Source organism: Urocitellus parryii, chromosome 1 (genome assembly GCF_045843805.1).
Source record: "Urocitellus parryii isolate mUroPar1 chromosome 1, mUroPar1.hap1, whole genome shotgun sequence".
Lineage (NCBI taxonomy): Eukaryota > Metazoa > Chordata > Mammalia > Rodentia > Sciuridae > Urocitellus > Urocitellus parryii.
In genome coordinates, this window is record NC_135531.1 from 70,701,314 (window position 1) to 70,727,013 (window position 25,700).

Here is a 25,700-nt window from a genome sequence, read left to right on the forward strand (position 1 = left end):
TCACCTACTTCTCTTCCTCATACTCTGTCTGTAACAGGAATTCTTAACAAAGCAGATGTGAATAGGAAAAAATAAATCTTTTTCTACTAACTCAAGTTCAGAATTCTCTTCAGTTATAAAGATACACAGTAAATTATAGTATCTGCTATGCTGTAACCATTTTTAAAAATCACAGATTTTTAGTCATCACCCACTTCAAGAAGACTGTAAGAGAAAAGGATCACATAAAAATGTATAAGAAAGCTCAAGAGTAAGGGAGAGAAAAAAGTTTCATGGAAGCAGAGGAAAGAAAGCGTAGAACTCTCTTTTAAAGGGTTAGGGGGTGTTATATGGAAATAACATATAATACTGGCCTGAAAGATGTATAGGGGTCATCCAGATGAAAAAAAGGGGTAGAAGCCTTTTGAAAGCCAACAGAAAAAAAAAAAAAAAAAACTCCAAGGCTCCAACTAATGAAGAAGAGGGTGAGTGGTTCTCTTCCATGGAAGCACACAATGCAAGTGAGGAAGGGAAGGGAAGGGAAGAGCAGAGGTGGATGGAAAAGCTGAGACTGCATCTGGGGGGAAGGTTGTAAAAAGCCTTTATGCTCTGCTAAGATCTTTTGATCTTTTGCTACAGGCCGTGGCAAGCCATCAAAATTTAAACAGAAGATTTCAGCATTTAATTTTCATTTCTCAAGTGGCAATGTTGATATCAATAGGTAGGAAAAATGATGCATTGGACGCTGGAGAAGAACTATTCCCACAGTGGAGGTGAGAGATGTTGCCTTTGGAGATGAAAAGGGCAATACAGAATTTAAATTGGTTAATTTCTGGCTTAGTTGATGCAGTAATGATGATGCCATTAACAAAAAGAGGGGGTCATAGAAATGTGAACTCCTAGTCTTGATTTGAAAAGAATATCCCATACTTTGGGAATACTTTCAGCTTTGTGCAACAAAGAACATGCTACCAGTGGCTTAACACAAATAAGATTTTTATTTTTCCATATTGAACAAATATTTTGAAGGTGGGCAGCTACTAGCACTTGTTCAGAACTTGATAATTCTTTGGCTTTCTCAAGGATAGCAAATAAACACATGTGAAATGTTCAACATCATTAGCCATTAGGAAAACACAAATTAAAACCACAATGAGATACTACTATGTTTATATTAAAATTACTAAAGTTCAAAAATTGATGATGCCAAGTGTTGATACAGATATGTGACAATTGAAATTCTCAAACATAGCTACAGGAATGCTAATGAAACTCTCAAACTTTGCTAGAGGAATGATAAATGGTATAGCCACTTTGGGAAATAATTTGGCAGTCTTTCTTATAGTCTTACAAAGTGAAACATACATTACCATATGACCCAGTCAATCTTACTCTTAAGTATTTATCCAAGAGATATTCAAATTTATGTTCATACAATGACATGACTGACTGTTTATAAAAGTTTCATGCATAATCACCCAAACTTAAAGTAACCCAAATATCCCTCAACCAGTAAACAGATTTTAAAAAAAAGAAGAGTTATACTTCACCATACGATGGAATATTATTCAGCAATGAAAAGAAACAAACTAGTGAATACAGCATATATTCTTCATACTACGTGAAAGAAATAAAAACAATCAGATGAATGGGTCCATTGGAATGTATCCTGAAAAGACAAAATTGAAAGGAATCTAATCATAAATCATACCAGTGGTAGCCATGGAGTGGGAAGAGGAGACTGACTACAAAGAAGCATAAGGGAATTTTATGGGATGACAGAAATGTCAAATATTCTGACTATGTGATTGTGTGCTCACATACACACATATACATGCAGAACTCGTGGAACTATATAGTTAACAAGGTAAATTTTATTGCATTTTAATTATATTTTAATGAACCTGATAAGAAAAAAAGCTAGATTGCAATATTATTGCTTATTTTCAGGGAAAAAAAGTTAAATTGATTATCTTACAGGAAAAAAGTGCAAGCATAAAAAATAAGTATGGCATAGAACAAGCAGAACTAAATAGTTAATATTACGTAGTAATCTAATGATTGGATTTTTTAATGTTCAAAGAGGTGGGATTTTATGCCTATGGGAAAATATTCCATAAACTGAAAGATAATTTTATTTTTTTCTTTTTATGTTGTGTTGCCATAAACAGATTTTCTTGTCTAATATAATTTTTTTAGAGATTTTCACTTTCCAACACTTGTTACTTTGAGTAACTTCTCATTCAAGTTTGTCTATATTTTTATTTATTAAGTTTTATTTCTTACCACATACATGGCATACTATTTTATTTAATAAATCTATAATTTATATCATAAATAGATAAGAAGCATTTTATAAATCTTATCGTATCTTATTCAATATAAGATTTAATGCCTTTTATGTAAAGATAAACTTTTGAATAATAAAATCTATTAAAGTAAAACTGTGGTTGGTAGATAGATAGCTATCACAGCTTTCAGATAGATAATAGTGAAGAACTTTACATTCTTCTATTGCTGAGGAATAAATAGCATTTTATCTTTTTTTTTAATTCCTGTGTGCATTGCTAATGTTAACCATTCAATTCTCTAATTATGTCAAAATGGTATCTTGAGAAGACAATGGTCCAATTCACTACAACTTCACAAACAGCATTGACTCAATAGAACTCCACATCAGACCTTTTTCTCTCATTTTCTCAGGACAGAATTTCTAGCTCATGAATAAAGTCTAGGATATATTCAGAAGTAAGTTCAAGGACAACAGCACTGAGTTTTCTGGGTTAATACACACTGGATTTGTGAAGTCATCTTTGCCCGAGTTCTCACCCTAAGTCTTCTGAAAAGCAAGCACGCCTGAGCACTATTAAAAACACGGACGACTTGTTCTTGGGTTAACTTTCTCTTCTGTTTATGTATGCATTTTGTCATGGAGGTTTTGTCACGTTTTGTCATGTACACAATTATTTCTCTTCTGAGTTTGCCCCACCTCCCCACAGGCCTGGGGAGGACTCCCAAACAGAGGTTGTGAATGCACCTCAAGATCCACCTTCTGACCTCTCTCTACACTGTACATAACTGTTTAATTTCCTATTTAAGATAAATTAATTGTTGCATGCTCTAATGAAACTGCAAAGGATCCTGCTCCAGTCTGCAAGCTTGGCAGAGGTTACTCAGAGGTTGTCCAGATTGATGGTTCCAGGGTGGATGACCTAAAAATGAACTTTGACTAAACTTTGCTCTTTGTGTGCACTTGGCAATCTCTACTTGGAAAGTGGCAACTGTTTGCAGCAGGCAGTTTAAAACTGCAGGCTAAGATTTTGTTTGGAAGTTAGCCTTTGAAGGAGGAAGGATTAAAAAAAAAACTTCTTTGTCAATATATTTTATACTAGTTGTTTTCTGTGTTTTATTCTTTTTTATTACATCCAACTTACATTTCAAAATAGGAAGCATTAACCCAAACAAACATGTCTTTTCTCTTTTCACTTCCTCTTCCTCCAGGCAATATACAAGATAGAAATGTTGCAAATTGTAGAATGTCCATCACTTAAGAATTTCAATGATATGCTTACAAATATTACAATATTACAAAGATTTTTCCCATAACCTGTAGGCCACATGCTAAAACCATTTTACCGATTAGATATAATCTGGTTTATATTGGTATTAAAGATAGATGGGTTAAAAATCACTAAATTTCAACTTTGCAATGCAGTACTACAACCTACAGAGCCTCTTTAAACTAATTATTTATCAAAATGAATGTTAAAGAACTTTTCCCATAATTGTACCAGTACAAAGCAACAGGCATTCTGAAGTAAATAATTCAGGCTTAGCCTACTCTGGCAGCTGGGCTGGAATCCATGTGTTCTATAAAACCACTTTTTGATTAACAAAAAACTACTCTTACTTAAGAATACATATAGAATAAGTATTAATTCATGTAATGTTTTTCATTATATTTCCTCCTAAACAGTTGATTAACACTGTTCTTACACAGAATATGAATAGGAAATGGTACCTCATTATAAAGGTTGGGAAAATTGACCTTGGAAAATGGCTTAGATCATTTTATGAAATAATAGACTTAGAACAACAAGTCAATGTTTCTTCCTTTCTGGCCACTCTTCTTTTCTCTTCATTCTTTTATGTGACTGGGGCAGCCCAGGGGAAGTCCAGTTACCTCTCTTAGTCTCACAATAGTGTTTGGGGAAAACAAACACGGAAGAGTCTTAATGTACCTCTACAGGTAGGCATGAAAAGAGCTAGCATGTATATTTGTTTCCATGAACAAATTCCCAATAAACATTAGGGGGTGGGAGGGGCATCTTAAAAGACTTGGAACAGACTATAGTGGACACAATAGACTATCAGTCTTCCCTTAAAAGTCTGTGCAAACTCCCCTTTTCAGAAGTGCTAAGAAACCAGATTGTTCCATCTTTTTAAGGCCATTCTCCAGGTATCAGTTGAATTGGGACATTTTTAAATATCCCTTTGGAAGGCATCAGATCCTTCACTGGATTACAGAATAAGTCACAATTGCCTTTTAAAATATCATCTTTCCTAGTGTTATTATGCACTCTGAAGGCCAGTCAGCTGAGCCCAGATACAAAATGACTTGAGATTGCCAAACCAGTTTCCTTGATGCTTGCCTAAGCCTTTTGGGGTGTGGGGTGGAAGGTGGTGGATAGAGTTCTCCAGTATCAAACTATACCTTTTGACCAGCATAGAGTTAGGCAGGAATCAAGGAGGGCAACTATCTGGACCATACCCTACCAGCACATACTCATCAACAAAACTGGCTCACAGAATAAAATGCCATTCTGTGGCTTTTAGTATTTCTTGAAATTATATTATCCTTGGTTAGAATTGAGGGAGGGGTGTAATAGGAACTTCTATCAATAACCTTCCCTCTCTGCTCTTTACTTCCCTTCACTTGTCCATTGAAACTCCAAGATTTGGATTGGAAATGTAACTGTGATCAAACAGAAAACAAAAGTTTTAAAAAATAACACCCCAATGGCAGTGTTTCCATAGCACTCTGTCCACCTGAAAAAGCAATTGGCTGAATAATCCATAGTATATTTGCTTCATCTCCTTTGTGAGAATAAAGCTCGATCATTACATCCTGAGCTAAAAGCCAAAACTGGGATAAAAGAAGCAAAAGCAAATCCTCTGATGAACAAAGATGTTCTGAGTTAACGTCAGAAATGAAGGTGGTAGAATGGACTGGGGGGAAAAAATAACCTTTTTGACTCAGAGAGGAATAATATCTGCTAAATAGAACAGCGTTCACAATTGTACATGAGGTATCACAGCTCTTTTGGGATCATTTCAAATCACACCAGGTGGTACTAACTTGGTTCAGAGGCTAGAAATTGAGACAGCTGTGATAAGATACTTATTGCAGTTCAGGATGCTGTAGAAAATGGGAGTGTAGTAACCTGTTCTCTCCTGCTTGCATTGCCCCACAGCTTTGACTCTTTCACCTTCCTCTGTAGGACAGTTTTATTCTGGTGGTGTTGTCATGATGAACTTTTTTAAAGTCACTGACTTATCTTTTCACAGAAATTTAAGATGCACCTCTACAACTTCCATAGACCAATGCTACAGACTTGGGAAAGAACAGTTGACAGCACAGTGCATTTTGACCATTGCTTCCAACTTGAATTTCTTGTCAATACTTCCAGCCATCTGAATTCCCAAATTATACCACAGAGAGAGAGCTTCAGGTACTCTGCAACTTTCTCCGCTGGCCACATGCCTTCCCCTCTTCATCTGGCCTTTTACGGAGCATAGCCACTGACAAGGCTAAGACCCCAGTACAACTAAGAAACATTAGGCAAAAGCAAATTTCATTTTCTTCTATGATCAGCGTCTCTAAGCATGGGTCACAAGCAAATGAGAGTGTAGCCTAGCTTAAGGTTAATTTCTTCATCAGAAATAATTATAGTGAATTGGTTCTGTCCTGTCAATGCTCTCTGTGTTTTCAATTGTTTCACTGTTAAAACAGGAAAAAAAGTCTGAAAGATGAAGGCCACACAACCACTATAGGAATAAAAATTATTTACTCTATAAAACACAATTTTTAATCTTTAAATCCAATAACTACCTTTGAGTTAAATGACTGACATACTGGAAAAATTTAGAAGAAAAGAAAATTTGTTTCCCTAAAACATATTCGTCTATTAATCATTAAGGTGAGAAATTCATACATATACAAAGAAAGATTGCTCTGTCTTATATGTTTGTGGCATAATCATCTAATAACAATAATTAAATTCTAAACTGAAATTTTTTTCATTAATCTCTATTTTGAATAGAAGGTATTTAGGAATTTCAGTTCCTCTCTGGAAAAGACTTTCATTTCCAGATGGCTGTTATAATATTCAAGGATGTATGAGTCTCTATATTATCACTATATTCTTTCTTCCTTTATTTTTTTTCTACTGACTCCCTTGGGGTTTTTGTGCTTTTTCACTTTAGGGGAGGCAGCTTTCTTTTATATAATTCTCAACAGAACTGAAGTGTGAAGCAAACACAAGACAATCAGGTACAAACTATTCATTAGAGTTGGGTAAAAGTCAGAACTACTCAACCAAAATTAATAAGAGGGGATGTAACAACCCCACCTTCTTACAATTCATTTGAAAGTCATATAATATCAATTAGCATTTATCAAATAAGAATGGGCAGGTGAGGATGACAGCATTTTACTTATCTTGCAAGAATATGTGATGATGAATGACTCATTCATAATAATACTTGAAGTCAGCATTTCCTGAACACTCACAGACTATGTTTAACCAATGCCAAATATCCAGGTAAAACAGAAGAACTCAGTACTGGAGCAACACTTGAATGGATTAGAGTCCTAACTTTCCACTTGTTCATATCCTTAAAAATAAGTATAGAATAAACTTGACTTGCATTCTTCTATTTAATGTAGTTTGTGAACAAAACCATTTCTGGGTAAGTATATTACCCTCTTCTAAGGATTTCCTGAGAGTCTGCAATTAATTCCTACCATTAGACCAATTTATAAAGAGGGAGAATGAAACAAGAAGAAAACAATGGTTTTCTGAAATGAAAAAAAAAAAAAAAAAAACAAGGATAGGGACCCACTTACTGGACACTTAGGGCAACATTTTATTCACTATGTTAAACTGTCTATTGTTCCAAACTGCTTACAGGAATATTTCACATTTATACATTAAAATTCCTCATTGTTACAATTTATCTAATCTGATGCTTATCCCCTTTCAAGGCTCTCACCAATTTATGAAAATACCCACATATAACAGAGTAGATTCAACTCAGGAAAACACAGTTCTCTTTCTCAAGCCTCAGCTTACTTAGTAGTAAATTGGGTTTCCTGAAAGAAAAAAAAAAAAAAAAGATCCTAGATCTTGCAATTCCTGACATGCTCAAGTTTAAATTCACTTAAAAAGTTCAGGCTGCTTATGTTTTTTTTTTTGTTTGGTTTTTTTTTTTTGTTTGTTTGTTTGTTTGTTTTTAAAGAGAGAGTGAGAGAGGAGAGAGAGAGAGAGAGAGAGAATTTTTAATATTTATTTTTTAGTTCTTGGCGGACACAACATCTTTGTTGGTATGTGGTGCTGAGGATAGAACCCGGGCCGCACGCATGCCAGGCGAGAGCGCTACCGCTAGAGCCACATCCCCAGCCAGGCTGCTTATGTTTTATTTGAATATTAGATGTCAATACTGAGACCAGAATTATGAAAATGGAATGAAGTGTTGAACGCAAATATGAAGGGGTATGATTAATTTAGGTTATGTCCATAATTTGAATACCTTTGATTTCTTATCCTTTCAGTCAAATGCATAATTGTTTGCATTAAATAGTTACAAAATTGAAATTTTGGAGGGCAATTTTTCAACTCATTTACTGCTTTACTATTATTATTATTTCTTAAATTCATACACTGAAGTGCTTGATGCTATACACTGAGTCTGACTGCACAGTGACTAAGCGTTGTGCTTCCTGAGGGTGTGCAAGCAGACTGTGGAATTTAGTTGGAATTTACAATTAGGCAAAGGAGAATCACAAAGTACATTCAAACGTTTCATGAAACAAGGAATAAAGACACTCCCAATGGCGTACAACACCAAGGGACCTGCTTCACCAGGGACAGTCAGCCACACAAAAACCAAGGATGACATCCTAATGACAAAAAAGACCTGTGAATCAACTAAGAAACATGTTGAGAAAATCAATCTGATGATGCAAAGTAATATGAGGCCAGCTTTAGCTTCATATTGTGGGAGAAGTTAAAGAAAATAGGGAGAAGTTAAAGAAAAACCCAGATTTCTTTGGAATGTCTTTTTGAGAAATAGGTGGGTTTAATAAAAACTAAAACTGAGTTAATCTTAGAGAAATGTGTTCTATTTTTTCTGGTGAATGATGGCCTATCTGGAGAAAGTCAATGAGGGTTCATTTTAACCTTAAAGAAATATACAGATTAATTGTGAGGTGAATACAGATCCTACATCTTGAGAGCAAATTTTTACCCCTCACACATCAGATAGAGCACTAATTTCTATATAAAGAACTCAAAAAGCTAACCACCAAAAAAAACAAGTAATCCAATCAATAAATGGGCCAAGGACCTGAACAGACACTTCCCAGAAGATGATATACAATCAATTAACAAATATATGAAAATGTTCATCATCTCTAGCAATTAGAGAAATGCAAATCAAAACTACTCTAAGGTTTCATCTCACTCCAGTCAGAATGGCAGCTATTTTGAATACTGACAACAATAAGTGTTGGCGAGGGTGGGGGAAAAGGTACACTCATACACTGCTGGTGGGGCTGTAAATTGGTGCAGTCAATATGGAAAGCAGTATGGAGATTTCTTGGAAAATTGGGAATGCAACTACCATTTGACCCAGCTATTCCTCTCCTGGGTCTATACCCAAAGGATTTAAAAAGAGCATACTACAGGGACACAGCCACATCAATTTTTATAGCAGCACAATTCACAATAGCTAAACTGTGGAACCAAACTAGATGCCCTTCAATAGATGAATGGATAAAAAAAATGTGGCATATATACACAATTGAATATTACTCAGCAATAAAAGAGAATAAAATCATGGCATTTGCAGGTAAATGGAGGGAGTTAGAGAAGATGATGCTAAGTGAAGTTAGCCAATCCCAAAAAAATAAATGCTAAATGTTTTCTCTGATATAAGGAGGCTGATTCATAGTAGAGTAGGGAGGGGGAGCAAGGGAGGAATAGAGGAACTCTAGATAGGGCAGAGGGGTGGGAGGGGAAGGGAGAGAGTATGGGGTTAGAAATAATGGTGAAATGTGATGGACATTATTATCCAAAGTACATGTATAAAGACATAAATTGTGTGAATATACTTTGTATATAACCAGAGACATGAAAAATTGTGCTCTAGTTGTGTAATAAGAATTGTAATGCATTTCATTGTCATATATAAATTTTAAAAAAGAAATATACAGATTAAAATGGATAAAATTATGTCATAGGCATTTATGAATGTGTCAAAATGAACCCCACTATTATGTATAACTATAATGCACCCAAAATAAAAAAGAATAGTTAAAAATAAATAAATATACAGAGTTTAGGACTAAGGATATAGTTCAGTAATAGGGCATTTGTTTAGCATATACAAGACTCTGATTTTGATTCTTTGCACTACAAAAAAAGGAAGAAATACACAGTGTATAAAATATGGATTACAATATACAATTCAATTTAAAGTACTTCTTCACAATTAAGTTGCCTAATAATATGCAAGCATAGTTAATTGGGTAAATTTAAAAGATACTAAAAGTGAAAAAATAAGTAGTGGTAAGTCCCCAGAAAATCCCCCATCCCATTATCTCTATTTTTTATTCTGAAGGTCTTAGTAGGCATAGGTTGAAATTTCTAATGTCCTTTTAATTATAATACTTATAATATTTTAAAATATCACAAATACTGAGAAATTTGAGAAATTCTTACCTTAATACCATGCAAGTGAAATACTCAGCATTTACCTGGGAGGTATTAGTACTTTATAAATAAATAGTTCAAAAAATGAAATTCTTAGACATAAATTTAATGAAATTTGGTGTTTATATAAGTTTTCTAGAGCACTGTAATAAAATATCATAAGCTGAGTGATTCAAACAATAGAAATGTACTGCCTTATAATTCTGGAGGCTTGAAGTTCAAGATGAAGGTGATAGGTTGGTTCCTTCTGCAAACTGTAGGGAGAATCTTTCCCATGCCTCTCTCTAGCTTCTCATAGTTTTCTGGCAATCATGAATGTTCCTTGGCTTCTGCATCTTCCCAAACTCTACTTTCATCTTCACATGACATTCTGTCACATACTTGTCTATCTCCAAATTTCCCCTTTTTATGAGGGCACCAACTATATTGGAGTAGAATCCATCTTAATTACTTCATTTTAACTTAATTACCTCTATTCGAACACTACCTCCAAATAATGTCACATACCAAGGTACTAGGATTTAGGATTTCAACATATGATTTACAGATCAAGGAAGACATATGACTGATTGCTAGGCACTGATCAAAGAAATCTATACAAATGGAAAGGCAGACTGTGTTCATGGACTGGAAGAAAACACAAATATGTTAATTTTTCCCAAATTGAGCTATATGTATAACATAGCTCCATTCAAAATCTCAGCAGAAATATTTGTATATATAGTCAAATGTATCAAAATTTACATTGTGATCCTGGAAAATCCCCCACCCCATTAGTTTTCCTTCTGTCAGTCTTTCTAGGCAAAGGTTGAATCTTCTCATTTTTTCCTCTTTTATTCTCGGCTACTTTATGGATAATTTCCTCAGATCTGTATATTGTCCATTAGTCATCTTAGCTGTGTATGATCTATTACGTAAGTCTTCTATCAAGGTTTTATTTTCAATGGCTTCATATTTTTTCTTCCAGAAAAATCTACTAGATGATCTTTCAGATATGTTTGGGGTTTTATTGTGACTTTGGGGGGCCTCATCTTTTATTCCTCCTTTTATTATTTTTAGCATACTTATTTTCTAATGTCTACACATTCCATTATGTAAAAATCTTAGGCTATTACCCACAGTTTGTTGTTTCATTGTTTCTCACTCTTGTTCAATTATTTTCTACTGCTGTTACTTTTGTTTAGACTCTGAGCTCATCTTCATAAAGATTTTTGAGAATTGAAGTCCAGAACATGACATGTCTCTCAAAAGAAGTTTCTTTTTCTTTTGAGTGTCACTAGCAAGAGTGTCGCTAATTATTTGTTAATTTCTCAGCTAGAGGTTAACCTTCATCCTTGCATGAATCAGAGTTCGTGATTATACATGCTAAGAACTCTTCTGTTCTGGTCAGAAATCAGGGCAAAAGAAAATGGCTGGTATTTTTTTTCTATTCCTATGTTCACTGAAGTTGAAACGTATTGAGAATCTTAACATTGTGTGGAGGTTTCAGTTTCAATGTACCTCTTTATACCCAGATCCTAATCTGCTATCTTCATTGAGCAACAGAAATGAAATCCTTAGGTTACTGAGACTTGTGACCTCTACTACCCAATCTATCACCCACCCTCAGCCCAGGTGCTGCGACTGAGCTCATGCAGGTTCATTTTTTACTTACTTTCCTGCGAGCTCAGCCATGCATTTAAATGGATGTTGGTTGTTTTTTTAGTTGTTTATTGTAGTGAGAATTTTAGCTTACATTTTGTTTTTGTTCTCTAACAATAATTCCCAACTATATTTTCATCAGTGTATGCATTTAAAAATCAGATTAATTAGAAGAGATTAAGCTTGGTTTTGCCACTGATTAACCAAGTTACTTAACCTCTTGTACCTATTCCTCATTTATAAAATATACATAATGTGAGTACCTGCTCCATCAGATTGTTATGAAAATTAAATGAATTAGTATCCATAAAGTGCTTAGACCAATATCTGGCATGTTGTAAACACTATTTAAGTATTACTGTATAAAAATGAAAATACATAAAAATGTCTGCAGCCTTCTATTACATTAATATACATATTTTTAAAAAACATTTTGCTTTAAAATCTGGTACCTATTGTTTAAATAGAAGACTAAAGGAACCAAGGTGTTTTTATTTAAAATCACTAGGTTAGCACACCCGAAGTTGAACAGTAATATTCACTCAATCCAGTTCTCATCATTCCACATTTCTCTTCTCTTACATATTCACCTTGTCACTCACATGTCTCAAATTCCTATAAGCAAAGAACTGTAAATGACAACTAGAGTGACTACCACATTTCTCCATTTCCCACTCAGAGAGCACTCAGAGTTTCTAAGAAACATACAAATCGCAAAAGAAAATGACATTAAAGGATTAAAGGGGTTTGCTTTTATTATCTTCCAAGTTCCCAGGAGCAACCACTTTGGCATATTGCTTCTTGAAGATTCTATCTGCCAGCACCAGTCCAGGAGGAGCAGCTTTCTGAGGAACACACTGAGATTTCCAACCATTCATATATTTCTATACCTTTGTTGAGTTTTCTAGATAGTCATATAAACATGACAAACTTAAAGTCAATACCTCTACCTTTCATTTAAATGGGCTTCTATTACATGTGTTTACTCTTATTGATCTAGATAAAATTACTCAACAATCCATGCAGTGATTGTCATGTCCTTTCCTAGAATCTCTACATTCTTATCATTTTCTTCCAAAAAAAAAAAAAGTTTTAGGGAATACTTCCCCACTATTTAATTAAATGATGAAAACATTTTACCCTTTAAGTTAAATCTTATCTGATTATTAAAAAGTTTTAAAGTCAAAGTAAAAAGATAATAAAAGTCACAACTATCCCCCCTCCAAAATCCTACAAATTAACCCACAAAGTAGAATTCAGTGACCTTGTTCAGTGAATCCAACACAGGTACTCTTTCTTCTTGCAAAGGCTCCAGCAATCATTTCCTCATTTAAATACCAGATGATGGGATATGGCTTATGTTTAGGAGTCAAATTGTTTGAAAAATATGTCTATTTATATACTAGAGTTACAATCAGGAGAAGTAGATGGTCACACCAGGAGAGTTGAGAGCATACCTTGGCCTATAAGGGAACAGCAAACTCACACTGATGTTCATTTTTTTTTTTTTAAAGAGAGAGTGAGAGAGGAGAGAGAGAGAGAGAGAATTTTTAATTATTTATTTTTTAGTTCTCGGCAGACACAACATCTTTGTTGGTATGTGGTGCTGAGGATCGAACCCGGGCCGCACGCATGCCAGGCAAGCGCGCTACCGTTGAGCCACATCTCCAGCCCACACTGATGTTCATTGACTAGAAAGATAAGCAGAATTACCTGCCTTACTTAATATCCTTCCTTCCTTCCCTGGAGTTAAGTGTCATCAGAATCCATGATTCTTTGTATCTGTAAAGATGGAAAAACTTGATCTCACTGATTTCTAACACTCTAAAAGAAAAAGAAAAAAAGGAGAAGCACATTTGGGTCAGTGGCACATTAAGACCTATCTTAGATTTCATAGAGACATAATACTAAGAGAAAGTAGTAAAGTAGAATTTTATATAAATGAGGTCATACCTGGTTTATGTGCTACTTACCCTGCTTACAGATCCTTAAAATGTCTGAACATTTGATAATGGCATTGTGTTCAAAACATCACAGGTGTCTTTTCACTTAAAATCTTCAAGGCTTTTGCTAAATAAATAAATAAATAAAAAGACATTCCTTTAATATATTTTTTAAAATGCATGCATTCCATACTCTGTTTTAAATTGTTCTGTGGCACCCCAGAGTTTGGGTTTGTTCCACATTCAAAGGGGACATGGTTTTCATTTTCTACCGTATGCATATCTGCCACCTAGCAGATGAATTCAGTTTACTGAAATGAGGATCAGTGATGGAGATTTTCAGAAGGCATTTATTATTATACGACATAGAGAACAAATCATTTTAATAATTACAGCTGCCAGAGAATGAAATAGGCTACTTATGAAGCTATAAGTTTTCTATCATTGAATACAAAAAATAAAATAATGAAATAATGGCACATGAAAACATCTGACATACGGAAGTTATCAAGTGCTTATAAACTTGAATCACCCAATCTGTGTGATTCCTTATCAGAACACCACTAGTAGGAGTGATTTTTGGAAGCTAATTTCTACAATCTTTGGGGGTTCTAAAAGTTTTTGCTATTTAATTGGGAAAGCTTACTGTGTAATTTCACAACTACACTTTAGGTATGATTGAAGGTTGTGCTCTTCCAGAACTACTCAAGGCAAGCTACAGTGTGAGAACAGCCAACATAGTCCATCCAAGGCAAGTTAAGGAATCTCAGCTGAGACACAACCATAGGAGTTCTATATTAGACTGTTCATGGTAGAAATAAAACAAGCCTCTTCCTTTTAAATCAGAGTAAAACAAACCATTTCACTAAAGTAGTGATTGTGTTTACAATCCTGCTAAAAGATAAGTTGGGATGGCTTTTTGAAAAAACACAATTCTATGCTTATTCTGAAAACTGATGACTTGAACTTTCCCTACAGGAAATAAACAAGATATTAGAAGGTCTCATATCAACTCTACAGTTGCATCTCTGAACATGGCATATCCGTATGCAATTCATGTCATAGATATTTTAAGATGTCTACTAACTTGAATTAGTTGAGTTCAATTTTATTTGTCCTTTATTAAAATCACAAAGGTGGACAAAGTTTGATACATTATCATGGAATTTAAAATAATCACCACGAATTACCCTTTACTCATGATAATTTTACTTAATAATAAAGATATTATATTGGCATAAATATTACAAAGATTTCTTAATGAAAAAGTACAAAGACAATAATTGATATTTTCTCAACTAGGAAGTCCAAGTTCAATGCTCCAGACAATTTATCTATTGATGGGAATTTTCAGTTTGAAAGTAGAAATGCTTACAAGGTTATTAGGAGAGTTATTTGGAGAAAATGGGATGCTTCTATGCATAGGCAAAAGTTCCATCAGCCCAGTAGTTCATGTCCAGTATTTAAAACCACTCTTCCCATTACTGAAAGAAAACAAATCACTTAGGAGTCAATTCTTCGGGAAGCTAAAATGATAACATTAATACTCCCAGAACTAGACTATGAAAATTTTATGGCTGGGAAATACTCATTTATGTTTTATTATACTATGTCCCCACCCACCATCAAGACCAGCTTAATGTCTAGATTCACTGTAAGGCCTCTCTAAATATTTGCTCAAGTGATTTAAATTGAAATGTTTTCAAATTAGCAGAAATTAAAAATAAACCATTATAGTATAATGAGATACGAATCAGTTTATCTTAGAAGACATCTAGCAAGATACTTTGGAATAGAGGCACTTGTACATTATGTGTAAGATATGACAAAGCAATTCTTCCTCTACACCAGCAGCCAGTGAAGTTTTTCTGAAAAGGGGCAGATAGTAAATATTCCAGGCCTTGCAAGCCAGATGGTCTCTGTCACAACTACTCAGCTGTGCTATTGTAGTGTGGAAGCAGCCATGGACAACACATAAATGAATGAGCATGGCTGTGTTCCAACAAAACTTTATTTACAAAAACAGAAGTAAGCCACACTGGGCCTGCAGGCTATAGTTTGCCAACTCTATGTGTCATAGACCAACAGATACTGTACAGGTCAAAGAAAAACATATGATTTAGCCACAAATGCTTAAATCATTAAAGATAATCTGGTAAAAAGCTATACTAAGAAGGAAAAGAAAGGTGTGGAGGACATCATGAAAACCAAAGAGAGATCAGTAGAGGAAAGGAAAGGGACCAAGAGGCATGAGAGGGGAGACGGGAAAGGGGAAATACTAGGGAAGGACATTGGCTGAATTTTATTGTTATACCCTGTGCTTTCACAAATAAGCAATAATGAATTCCCCCATCATGTATAATTATACTGCATTGATAAAATATGGGGAAAGATGAATAAATTCAATGGAAAACAATTTTTATTTCTTTATTTAGTAAAGTAATAAACATTTGATGAGATTAAGAAATATGTAAAAAGGTAATCTTGATCCCTAAAGATAGCAAAACATTTTGTCAGGTTTTCTTCCTGATCTTCTTCTGAACAAGTTTTATAGTACACATACCTAAGATACATAATATATGTCTAATTCTGTTTGAATTCTAAAATTAACATTGTAACAGAAGTATCTCCTCATCATTAAAAACTGTTTATTAACAGCATGTCTAATGACTACACAGTATTCCAATATGTGGACACTGTAACTTACTTAGCTTTCCCTTAATTTTGAACAGATATTTATAAATTTCCCACTTTTAAAAGCAAATTTGACTATGGTAAATGTTAACATGTAGGAAGTATACACAATCCAAAAAACAAGATCTATCAGAAGAACCCAAGCCTTCCCTTTAAATGTGGAATAGGAACACATTTCCTCTATCCATGTTTTCTCCTAAAATTATAGCAAATGAATATGGAAGGCATAAACCTAAAAGGACAAACAGGAGAGGAAATAGCAGCAGACGAGATGCCAACAATTTGGGAAAGCAGAAAAAAAGGGTACATGAATAGCAGTTATGACTTAGCTTTTGGCTTAAAGAAAGCTAGAAAATGGAAAAGCAAGTCAGTTGGATCTAACATTTCCACTTTTGTTATAGTTTCTTCTCGTTTCATTTTGTTACTCTTCCCTAACCTCCTCAAGTACATTTTTTATGCTTTTTCTTAATTGTTGCTAATTCTGCTTCAATAATCTGATTTAGATCATGTGTACCTATGTTGTCCATTTTTTTACATTAATTAGAATAATGTTAAATATTATTACAGAAAGACCCCAAAATGCAGCCTGTCTCATGTGACAGGCTGGGGAAAGCAATGGTCAGGGAGCTGCTCTGACTTATGTGATAATTTTGTATACAAGGTCCCTCCTGTCCAGTTGCCATGCCCAGATCATAGAAATTATCTACATGCTTGAGGATGGATTGCAATCAACTCTGGGTCCAGCCAGTGGGTAAGGGAAAGAAATCGTGGAGGAGGCACACCCACTACCTCAGGACTCAAGGACAGGAAGAGCAGGCACCATTTCTGCTTACATTCCATTGATGAACACTTAGTGACACAGCCACAGCCAGCTGAAACAGAAATGTAGAAAAATGGAAATGCAGCCAAACTCTGCAAGAAAGGGAGAATAATTCTGTAGAAAACTAACAGTAGCCACAATAGTTGATCTTCCTTTTGAAGTTGTACTCCTCGGGCAGCTAATAATTTTCACTTTTAAGCTCATGTTCCCTTAGGTACACCAGTTCCTATATCAGACAACTTCTCCTAGGGAACTGATGAATGCTAGGTGCTTGGTGGGTGGAAGGATATAAAAGGGAAAGCTTAATGATGGTCAAGAGCCACCTGCCTTCATCCACCCCTCACGACAGCAACCCTGAGACCCTGCCCTGAGGTATACCACCAAGCAGACTCTTATACCCACACAAGGGCCACTGCCACTGATTCCTATCAGAGACCTGCAGTGGTGCAGTTATTGCCCAGTAGAGGGAAAAGTCAAGAATGTAGTTTTAAACATTTTCCTTACACATATTCATAGCCTTACCACATCAAGAGCAAGCTGCCTGCTCTTATCCTCTCTCCCTCTCTCTTATGCAAGTTATTTAAGTTATTATGTTATTTAAGTCTTAATTTCCCATCAGAAAGGGGAAGGTAATAATAACTACAAATCAGGATCATCCGAGAATTAAATGGCATACACAAGGAAAAACCTTATTGTCCTACCTGAAGCGTATGAGGCAACCAATTAATGCTGTTAACTTCCTAACCTCACAGAGCCTTCAACAGAAAGTTCAGAGCTCTTGCTGGGCACGGTGCCAAATGCCTGTAATCCCAGAGGCTTAGGAGACTGAGGCAGGGGGATCGCAAACTCAAAGCCAGTCTCAGCAAAAGCAAAGTGTTAAGCAACTCAATGAGACCCTGTTTCTAAATAAAATACAAAATAGGACTAGTGATGTGGTTCAGTGGTCAAGTGCCCCTGAGTTCAATCCCGGATAGGAAAGAAAAAGAGAGGGGATAGGGGGAGGGGGGAAGGCAAGAAGGAAGGAAGGAAGAAAGTTAGTTAGTTAGTTAAGAGATCTGACATCTGCTCTGTGACTAGGTCACTATGTGTTTTACATAAATAACCTAAATATAAGTATGTGGATCAAGTCACAGAAACTTGTATATATCTAAAGAGTGGACAATAAATTCTAGGGCCCATTTTTAGCCATCACCTCCTATGATACAAAATGAAACCAGTTAGTGTTATCTGCATTTCTAGGTCATGATCCTTTTGTGCCTGAGTAAATTACCTTGCCAAAATGTTTTGGAAAATCTTCTACTGCCTCATCAGTATGAAAGACTACAAACAACTTGGATCTCCACCATTGAACCACTGAACAGTTTGGATCAGTCTGATTGAGGAGACACAAACACAGGCAACAAGAGACAGAATGCTACCACTGGGTATTTTATGTGAGATTTCAACCTTTCCAGAGTTTTGGTGTTAAAATAGTCTTTCTCTTAGGAAACAATGTTGTTGGTTGGCATAGTTATTAAATATCTCAAAAAAAGATAACTTGATCCTTTTTTTGTGATGTTCCTCAGAATATTTAAAAATTTCATCATTCAGGATGTTATTAATTCTTGCCTTAATAATCAACTATATATAGATAGACCATTTGAATTGCTCCTGTGTCAAAGAATGACTGATTCAAGAATATTCCTTCTTGGTTGCCCAATATTTTGCCTGATTCTAAGATATATACTCTCATGTGCAACATGCCTGCTTTCATCAAATATCCTTCAAACTGTGCTACTGAATTTTGATTGACTTGCATTTGAAGAAACATGAGTAAAAGGTTTCAAACATATGTACATCCTGCCATGTACATCCTGGTTTACATTTGCTTGGCAGTGTCCCTCATTTCTGACCCTTATGATACCTGAATAATTACAAATAGTAAGTTAACCATCTACTGTGATTTTGCCAGGTTTTATTTCATTATACATTAGAATACTAGTTTGCATTTTTTTTGTAGAACCCTTTTCAAAAAAATATTTTGTCAAAACCAAATTTAATTGGAGTTAATTTCACAGATTGGTTATGGTAGATGATAGGTGGGAATGGGGAAAGCAGACAAGATCCTCACCAGCTTGAATCCCATATGGCAGCTCCTGAGACATGACACCCAAGGGAAACATTCAGCCCAGCATAAAAAGTCACTGCTCTAGTACAGTTGACTACCATGCGGCTTCAATTGCTTTTCTCCCTTCTTATCCTAAAGGTAAAACTCCCGAGTGTTTTATGATAAGAATAACCTTTTTAGCAAATGACTAAAAGATTTTAAGTGTAGGGTATTTTTGTTTCTATTCCCAAATGTTCAGTCATTTTAATATCATTTGCCTCTAAACTAACACTATTAAATATAGTTAAAGAGGATTTCTTCCTCCATCATAGATGTAGGATTTATTAGAATAATTCATTGTTCCCTAAAGACAGCAATACATACATATTGCAATTGTTGCAAATCACACAGTTATCATCTTTCCTGGGCTTTGCCCCTTCTACTTAAACCTTATTTTGCACAAAATTTAGCAACTTTGTTAAATGCATTGCCTGATGCACCTGTTTGGGCTCTCGGTATTATTTTTTTTCTCTCCAACACATTGTTGTACAAGATGTGCTGAATTTCCCAGAGGCTGTCTAAGGACTTTGAGACATCTGTAGCCAGCAGTTTGCTTAAACCAACAAAAAGTGTTGAAGCAAAAATCAAACTTTGGGGCATCAATTTAACCATTCCTTTTCAAGTATACTAGATTGATGGAACATGTCAGTCCTGGTATATTCACCATCACTGTTCACTGCTTAGAATAACTATTAAAGCAAAACTGACTGCACTCTAATGAAAGCTGTCACTGGAAATGGTGTTAGGGCCATGAAGGGAAAACAGTGCAGAGAACTTTATGAAAAACTCTCATTGGATGTCAGTGACTATCACACATGCAGTTGAAATACCAGAAATAGCATTACACAGCATAATTTAATCAATACAAGTAATTGTGTACAAGTCATAAAACTAAATCACAAAGAAGTAAGACTAAATCGAAGAAGATATTAGATCAGCCTTTAAATTCTCTGCATATCATTCAGTTCCAGGATCCCAGTTTTCTAAAGTTAGTTGCCTGTTATCACATGTGAGTGAATATGTGGTGATCCTTTCACTCACTCCCTTCAATGCATTTGTGAATTTCTATTTGAAAAACTTGATTACAAAAGAAGGGATAGAAATGGGGTAGGCAAAGTAGAGAATCATAACTAACAAATGGTTTAACTTTTACTAATCTTCCTGAACCCCTTATAAGAGTCTGTTTGTGTGTTTGTATGTGTGTGTGTGTATGTGCACTTGCATACATGCACTAGTACACGTGTGCATATATGGTATTGGGTATTGAAAGCTGGTCCTTCAATATGCTAGGCTAGTGCTCTACCCCTGAGCTACATCCCCAGTCCAAGAAACAAGTTTTAATACCTGTGTTTCCCATCAGCTTTTCTGAATCAGGTTTTATTAAAAAGTATATTAGAGTACATTGGAAAGGATTAAGAAAAATAAATGCACAAGAGTATTGCCAGCAAGGGACATGATGGCTTTAATATTCACATTAAGAGTATTTACGAGGCCTCCAAGTGTGCTTACATAGCCTCCGTGATAGATTGATAGCTCCATCCATGTCCTTTGCAATTTAACATTGAAATTTCTCCTGTCTAAGGGGTAGATTAGATTATTTCCCTTACCCTTTAAGTCTGGGCTAGTCTGTGACTTGGTTTTTCCATTAGAATACAATGGCAGTGATGCTCCCTGGTTATGAATCTCAGACTCAGGAGGCCTTGCACAATCCTGTTTACAAACTCTGTTGGAATTCTGCCACTCCCATATGGAACACTACCATATGTCCAGCCTACCCTGGACAGACAGGTGATTGAAGCCATCCTTGACTAGCCAGACTCCAATTGACCAACCAGTTAACCACCCATATATGAGCAAGTACTTGGTAACAAGTACTACCAAGATCCATTAATCCTGACCCAACCAAAAACACAAAACATATCCAGTCAATCCACCAACTCCTAAGCTGAATAAATACTTATTGTTTTATGCCACTGTGTTTTGATGTGGTTAGTTAACAGCAACAGTTAAGTGCTTCAACTTCCAAATGAAATGTCATTTCATGTCACTTTTGTCAAATTATATGCCCATTGAGTCATTCATTTATTCACTTAATTTTTGTTTAATATCAATTAAATATTAGCTGTTATTACACAGAATATTCAACAAGCATTTACTAAGCATCAACTTAGCACTATATGCACTTAGAATGCAAAAATGGGAGCAGAAAGGGGTGATCTCCAAAAGCTCATTTTCTAGTAATAAAAGTAGACATTTGGGGGTTGAGTACAAAGAAGTAGTACAGATAATTTAGAAAGTTAAGGAGTCGTTACATAAAGAACTGTGGTGTCACACATGTGAATCAGGCAGTTGTCCACACCCCTTGAACTGTATGCCACAAATTGAATTTTTTTGTATGTAATAAAAAAAAAATCAACTAAGACGCGTGAGGAAGCCAAAGAGAATACAGATTGCAATAAGTAAATGTATAGACTATTAAATAAATCATATCACCATACTGAGTGGGATAGAGAAGAAAGGAGCTGACCTAATAAAACTTTGAAAAACATTTTTTTTCACTAGATGTGGTAAATCAAAGACAAGAGAACTGTACACAAACATTGTACTTCTGCAATGCAGTTGAAGGATTTTTCCTTTTTCTTGTGGGGATATGGATCAGTCATCTTTACATGAACAATAAGGTTAAACAAATAAGGAAATGTAGGTGTTAAGAGGTTGGGTTTTCATTGTCAAAAATAGAAGTTAGGGGCCAGGGTTGTGGCTCAGCAATAGAGTGCTTGCCTAGCACATGAGAGGCCCTGGGTTTGATCCTCAGCAGCACATAAAAATAAATAAATAAAGGTATTGTGTCCAACTAAAACTAAAAAATAGATTTAAAAAAATAGAAGTTATAAATAAGGAGAAAAGACTTCAAATAAAGTAATATATATACATACATAGATATACATACACAAAGAACAAAAATTAAATATAAGTGTATGTATTATGGGTAACTGTACTTATATAGGTTTCAAAAAGGTCTGTCTGCTGCTAGTGAGAACCAGCAATGACACCCTGAGGAATGAGCACACTTGGAATACACATTTTGATTTCTAAGTCCTATTCTCTAATAAAAAGAGCCAAGTTTTCTTGAAAAAGTGATTGATTTCGAGGGGCAGGGAAAATACAAGCTAAGCTAGGGACATCCTCAAAAAAATAAAAAGGAAAAAAGATAGGGGAAGGTATAAAGGATACAAAAATCCACTTTATAATACACCAAATGGCCAATTCTACAAGTTGGGCAACAAAATAAATATTAATAATGTTGGATTATAGTGCAAAGAAAAAAGCAAATGCTCTTAATTTGAAATTTTTATTTACCTAAAAATGCTTATTTATGTATAAATAAAAATATAACCCTACTTACCTATTTATTTCCAATGAATAAATGTATGAGGACTAAGGAAACTAGAAATAGTCATTAGAATACCATAGTCAAAGCTGCTGCAGGCAAGAGCCATTGCTGGGTGCTAAGTTCCTCCCCAAAATATTTGTTAATTGTAAAGAAATAAACAGTAACTTTACAATGTATAAACCTGGCACACACTGCCTTAACCAAGTGACTGAAGTTAATATATTACCAGCTGTAAAACTTATCTACATAATATAGCCTTGTATTGAGGCTGAGGAAGACATAGTACCTCTGCGGCATCTTTCCTAATAAAGTATATCCTCAGTGTAGTCATGAGAAAACATCAGACAAACCCAAGTTGAGAGACCTTCTACAAAATATCTAACTAATATTTTCAGTCAGATTCAAAGACTGAGAGAAGAACTGTTGCAGCTTAGAGAATAAGGTGACATGACAAATAAATGCAATGTAGGTTTCTAGATTAGATCCTGGAAAAAAAAAAAAAAGATGTTACATGAAATGTTGTTAAAATCCAAACAAATCTCTTGTTTAGTGAATAATACTATCTTCAGTTATGTAAGATTTTAACATTAGGGAGAACTGGATGTAGGGTATATAGAAACTCTTTGTATTATCTTTTTGCAGTATTTCTAAAAGTCTAAAATGATCTCAAAATAGAAATTTTAAAACACATACCTGTAAGTAATTCCTTTTAGATATACACTGAGAGTATACCTGTGCCTTTACACACACAAAATTCAGACAGATGAAGTTTTTAATAAATGCTCATTTATATTTGTTCAGTTTGTCAAATACATCAACAAAAATTTAGACTACTTTGCCAAGTTAATTATATCAACTAAATAATGCTAGATATCCATTTGCACCTTAGGTTACAAAGTCACCAATTAAGATAGATATTAGTTTTACCACTGTTTACTGCACTTGGCACTGAATCAGGAGAGTACTTTAAAATCCCTGACTCATTCAAATCCACAAAACAAACACAAAATAAATCAAGAGTATAAAAACTTGATGGGTAATGAGCTAATAGTAGGTGAAAGTAGTAGGCAAAATTAACCTGTACTCATCCTTGTCCTGATAAAAGTTTCTTCTCACTGAAATTATTCGGTTATTTTGAATTTTTTAAAGACACTCTCAGACAATTATTAAAAAAAAGAATGTATAATCACACACAAATTTCTCAAGGGCAAAAATTGTATGTTCTACTTCCTTTATTTTTTTCTACATCTCTAAACCCAAAAGAATAGATTATGCATACAATTTCAATATTCAATAAATGCTTAGTTGACTGACTCAGACCCAAGATGAGCACATTGCAAAGGCTTTTTTGTTCAAACCTTTGAGGATTTGAACTTACAAAAGTAAAAGATGGTTTTTCTACAATTTTTATTTTGTTGTGATGAAAACACTTAATATAAATCCTTCCCTTTTAACAGATTTCTAAGTGGGCAGTACAGTATTAAGTGCAGGGATCATGTACAACAGATCTCTAGAATTCGCTCACCTTGAATAATTGAGATTTTATGCCTGCTGATTAGCAACTCCTTATTCCCCCTACCCCAAATTTCTGGCAACCACAATTCTACTCTCTGATCTTAGGAGTTTGATTATTTTAGAGGCTGTGTATAAGTGGAATTATACAGTGTCTGTCCTTCTATGGCAGGCTTATTTCACATAACATAATCTCCTCAAGGTCTGTTCATGTCGTCCCATATTACAACATTTCCCTCTCTTTTGCTCATATTCTGTGTCATTTATTTAATAATCCTTTACCCCAGACTGACTTTTGCCCCTAGACTGAGCCCTCGTTGCTCCAGGCATGCAGGCTGCACAGCTTATAGAGCCACCCAGCGCCCAGCAGCCTGTGTCCACAATGTGAAAGGATATAGTCGGTTCATCTGACACCATTTCTGCCAGTAATGCTGTTTGTCATTGTGCTCTGGTGCGGGGACACCATTGTCTGCCATGAATCAGGGGCCTAGCAAATTCACCCACTATGGGTAATGGGCTTGGCCTAGAGTCAGAAAGCAGGAGGACCAAATGTAGAGGAAGAAGCAGCTGAGCACCTGCAGAGAGGCTTTCAGTGGGATCACATCCTTAACGTGTTTTTCCAATTTCAGTTCTGCTTCACATTCTTCACATTGAGGTTCATGCCACCATCTATCAAAGCCTCATCTTCAGAGAAGGCGGCTCATGCCATCTCAGACTGGAAGCTGCCCCCATGTGCAGCCAGACCAAGGCCTTGAGGCAGTAAGTGGCACCTGTCCCCAGTAAGATCTGCAAGTAGAGCTTCAGGGTTCCTTCAACCTCTTCAAATATCTGTTTCTACCCTCCAATGCTCACTTTGCCTGTGGCACCGTGGTGCAAGGAAATTTCCATCCAGGGAAACAAAAGAAGGCAACTGAAACGGTAGTCAGTAGGTATCACTGCACTTATAAAGAAGCTCATTTTTTTAAAAGTCTGAATGATACCTATATTATGTATGTACCACATCTTCTTTATTCACATCTGTAAATGTATATTTAAGTTGTTCTCCACCTTGGCTATTGGGTAAAGTCTGCAATGAACATTGGAGTGCTAAAATCTTTTGGAGACACTGGTTTCAATTCTTTGGCATAAATGTCTGCAAGTGGGGTTGCCAGAGTACATGACAGTACTATTTTTAAGTTTTTGAGATATCACCACACTATTTTCCATAGTTGTTGCACCATTTTTACATTCCTGCCAACAGTGTATAAATATTCCAATTTCTCCACATCCTTGCCAACACTTGTGGTCTTTTTATTTTCATAGATATGTATAGGTAACACAACTAAAAATAACAAATAACACAACATCAAGCTAAATATTATATACAGCAAAGGAGATAATCAAAAAGAATAAAACAGCCACCTATAGAATAGGAGAAAATATTTGCAAGTCATTTATAAGATAAATGGTTAACTTCTAAAAAATATAAGGATTCTCACAATGCAATAACAAATAAATAAATTGATTAAAAATGCATTAGGAACTTGAAGAGACATTTATGTTTTTAAAAAGACATAAAAATGGCCATAGGTATATA